Source organism: Bison bison, unplaced genomic scaffold, assembly GCF_000754665.1.
Source record: "Bison bison bison isolate TAMUID 2011002044 unplaced genomic scaffold, Bison_UMD1.0 scf7180017864205, whole genome shotgun sequence".
NCBI classification, from domain to species: Eukaryota; Metazoa; Chordata; class Mammalia; order Artiodactyla; family Bovidae; genus Bison; species Bison bison.
In genome coordinates, this window is record NW_011494777.1 from 6,528,635 (window position 1) to 6,533,211 (window position 4,577).

Consider the following 4,577-nt stretch of genomic DNA (forward strand, 5'->3'; position numbering starts at 1 on the left):
TTCAGAAAACTAAGATCATGGCATCAGGTCCCATCACTTCATGGGAAATAGATGGGGAAACAGTGGAAAGTGGCTGACTTTATTTTTTTGAGCTCCAAAATCATGGCAGATGGTGATTGCAGCCATGAAATTAAAAGATGCTTACTCCTTGGAAGGAAAGTTATGACCAACCTAGATAGCATATTCAAAAGCAGAGACATGACTTTGCCAACAAAGGTCAGTCTAGTCAAGGCTATGGTTTTTCCAGTGGTTACGTATGGATGTGAGAGTTGGACTGTGAAGAAAGCTGAGCGCTGAAGAATTGATGCTTTTGAACTGTGGTGTTGGAGAAGACTCTTGAGAGTCCCTTGGACTGCAAGGAGATCCAACCAGTCCATTCTAAAGGATATCAGTCCTGGGTGTTCTTTGGAAGGAATGATGCTAAAGCTGAAACTCCAGTACTTTGGCCACCTCATGCAAAGAGTTGACTCATTGGAAAAGGCTCTGATGCTGGGAGGGATTGGGGGCAGGAGGAGAAGGGGACGACAGAGGATGAGATGGTTGGATGGCATCACTGACTCGATGGACGTGAGTCTGAGTGAACTCTGGGAGTTGGTGATGGACAGGGAAGCCTGGCGTGCTGCAACTCATGGGGTCACAAAGAGTCGGACACAACTGAGTGACTGAATTGAACTCAACTGAATATTTTTAAACACAGTTTTGTTATTTAGTTTTTTCACTTGAGAAATATTTTTTTCCAAATAGAAAGTCATCATAAAGTTCAGTTATATGGCAACTAATTTTTAATATCTAATATATTTATACATTGGGCTTTCCTGGTGGCTCAGAGGTTAAAGCATCTGCCTTCAATGTGGGAAACCTGGGTTCAATCCCTGAGTTGGGAAGATCCCCTAGAGAAGGAAATGGCAACCCATTCCAGTATTCTTGCCTGGAGAATCCCATGGACGGAGGAGTCCACGGGGTTGCAAAGAGTCGGACATGACGGAGCGACTTCACTCACTCACTTAAATTTATACAACTTACAGGATATAATTCATTATTTGGCTTTCTTTGTAAATAGTGACTGTGGAGCCTACATTTTAATTTTACCTAGGCATGGAGAGACTTTTCTTGTATAACTTCTTATTGTTTTTCTTCTTAGGAGCTATTTGTATATAAGGGCTAAATAGTTTCTTGAAACAGATCAAAATAGAACTCTACTGTTTCAAGAGACTTTACAGTCTTTATTCTTTCCTGCCCTCCAAGGACAGACTGTCAATTCAATTTAGAGGAAACCTTTTGAAGGAAATACTTTCCTCTTCATTGTTCAGAAATGTCTTGAACTTGAGGAACTGACACTTTACACAACTGTATTGTTTCAGCATTAGACATTCTTGCATTTATTTGGGGGAAAGGAGAATCTAGGCGTTTAAAGTTGAGAATTCTAGAAATATATAAATTAAACTGATTTACCTCTGTACATTTTGATTTTCCTCAGTGTTTCTTTCTTGCAAAACATGCTGGTCCTACAGGTACAATGCTTCAAATCAAAAAGACTGAAGCCTTGACCGGTATCCTAGCAGGCTCATGGATTCCCCACTCCTAGCTCTTATTCCCCAAGGGCTTTTCCACAACAGGGAAAAAAAAATGTGCTCTAATAATGGAGAAATAATTGTTGAGTGAGTTGGAGGTTATATGCCCTCTTTTTTCCAAAGAGAAAGTAGAAAAAAATATATTCATTAGGTAGAAAAAAAAAAAATGATAGCTACAGTTGCTCTAAACTTTTCATGAATCAGGCCTTCCCCAGGGGAGGATAGTTGTCATGGCCTTATTGGAACCCCTGTATTAATTTGAATAAGTAGGACTCCAGATTCTTCCTTGAGATGAAAACCAAAGTCATCGGGATCATGTTTGCTTCCATTTGGGGCAGGATCAGGAAGACCAGAGAGAGAGACAAGTCTCCACTTGCCTGTTCAAACTGTTCTAACGGTGAATCCATTTTCTATTCTTAGAACAGCCAGGTAACTGATCAGACTAAGAAGGAATGTTCAAATGGGCTCATTTGAGGGATAGTTAATACAGGGGCTTTTTGCAAAATGTGGGCGGGATGTAGAGAAACCACAAGTGAGAGAATAATATCACAAGTTGTTTAAGAACAGAAGCAAATCATAATCTTTCAAGCCTGATGCAGCAAGCAGTGGTTCCTCAAGAGACAGAGCTAAGCAGAGAAGCCACTTCGACCTTTGGTCAAGGAGCCCACCAGCCCTTGAAACATCACAGAGGGGGAAAGTGAGAGAATTAAATAATTTGCCCTTTCTCTCCTGCAATCTCCTAATAGAGTGTCTTGCTATTTGCAACCAGCTGGAGTAGGAGGGGAAGGGTGCCTGTTGAGGAAATTCATGTAAAGATCAGCCCCCAGGGACACAATGGAAAAGTGGGGAGGGGAGATTCAGGAAGCAGGTGCCCTGCTCTGGACCCTGGGAGGCTAGCCCACATGGACTGCAACATCTCATGCCTTGGTTTTATCCTTCGGGTGGTGTTCATTGAATCAAACTGGAAGTCTGGAGAAAACAAGTCCCTTTTTCTGGTCACAGTTTTGACAGTAACTGGGTTCTTCTATGTAAGGCCTCGGTTGTGAGGCATCACACTTCCTCAGCTACAGAGCTGCAACTCTTACTGCTGTGGTTACGTGGTTCCTGCACCTTGCCCCTTAAGGCTTAGGGGAAGTGATAGCTTCCCTCCAATATTGGTTCCCAAATGTGTCAACATCACTTTCCGTTCCCATGACTCTGCTCATATTTCTGTTAACAGTTCTTTATTAATCTTCCTTTAGTTAAACACTTTAAGACTGACTTCTGTTTTCTTCCAGGATCCCGAGTGATACAGTAATGTACAAAAGTTTGCATAAGCCATCAGCAGGCCCAGAATGAGTGGGATCAATGTAGAGACTGCATTTTTGGGGGATACTCAGTTCTCTCTAGCTCACTAAGGAAAGATAACCCATTCGTTACCTTCCCCTAACTAGAGAACAAGAGTAGCAATGAGTTCTCAACTCCCAGAAGTGTTTAGCACGGACAGAGATGCTGAAGATCAAAATATATTTTGAAGTATTTCTGTCTGATCTTTCTCTTGTTCTGGGATTTCATTCTATGTTTTGGTCCTTCTATTCTCTGGCTTCACTTGTACAGGCTCTTGTTCATAATTTCTGAGGTGGCTGTTATTCTCATAGTTTCTTTTTCCCTTCAGCATTCATGAGCTCCAGGGTACAGTTGGTTAGAGTTATTCATGTCTTGGTAATCTCCCAGCTAATTAAGTGCTTTGTTTTGAGATATAATTCACATACCATATAATTGAGCCATTTAAAGTATACAAGGGGCTTCCCTGGTAGCTCAGACAGTTAAAAATCTGCCTGTAATGCAGGAGACCTGGGTTTGATTCCTGGGTTGGGAAGATTCCCTGGAGGAAGGCATGGCAACCCACTCCAGTATTCTTGCCTGGAGAATCCCCACCGACAGAGGTTCCTGGTGGGCTACAATCCATGGGGTCGCAAAAAATCAGACACGATTGGACGACTAAGCACAGCACAGCACAAACTATACAAGGCATAATAACCTAAACGGGAAAAGAATTAGAAAAAGAATAGATATACGTATATGCGTAACTGAACCACTTTGCTGTATACCTGAAACTAACACACATTGTTAGTCATCTATACTCCAACATATAATTAAAACGTTTTAAACGAAAGAAGTTAAGTGTACAAGGCAATGGCTTTTAGACTGTTCAGAGTTCTGTAGCCTTCACTACTATCTAATTTTAGAATCTTTTTTTTTTACCCCCAAACAATCTTTATACTCATAGCAGTCACCCACTACTGCACCTGCTTTGAGCCATAGAAAACCACTAATCCACTTTCTATCTCTATGGATTCTCCTTTTTTGGATATACCATAGACATGAAATCTCAGAATTTGTGTGTGTGGCTTCCTTCACTTAGCTTAGTCCATCTGTATTGTAGCAGGTATTAAGTACTTCATTATTTTTTCTTGTTGTAGAGTGATATCCAGGGATGTCTATACCATTTTTGTTTATCCTTTTATCAAATTAAGGACGTTTCAGTGGTTGCCACTTTTTGACTGTTTTTAACATTTCTGTATATGTTTGCATGTGGACTTATAGTTTCATTTCATATACTACTACTACTACTACTACTAAGTCACTTCAGTCGTGTCCGACTCTGTGCGATCCCGTAGACGGCAGCCTACCAGGCTCCCCATCCCTGGGATTCTCCAAGCAAGAATACTGGAGTGGGTTGCCATTTCCTTCTCCAATGCATGAAAGTGAAAAGTGAAAGTGAAGTCGCTCAGTCATATCTGACAGTCATGTCCAACTCTGTGCAACCCCATGGACTGTGGCCCACCAGGCTCCTTTGTCCATGGAATTCTCTAGGCAAGAATACTGGAGTGGGTTGCCATGCTCTTCTCCAGGGATCTTCCCGACCCAGGGATTGAACCCACGTCTCTTATATCTCCTGCATTGGCAGGTGGGTTCTTTACTACTTGGGAAAATACATATATATATATATATATATATATATAT

At 41.4% G+C, this 4,577-nt stretch overlaps 1 long non-coding RNA gene across 1 annotated transcript in view; it reads right to left on the reverse strand.

Annotated features, from left to right (window-relative positions):
- Positions 1 to 4,577, reverse strand: part of LOC104992006 — a 9,004-nt gene that overhangs the window by 1,772 nt on the left and 2,655 nt on the right. The window lies entirely within an intron of this gene.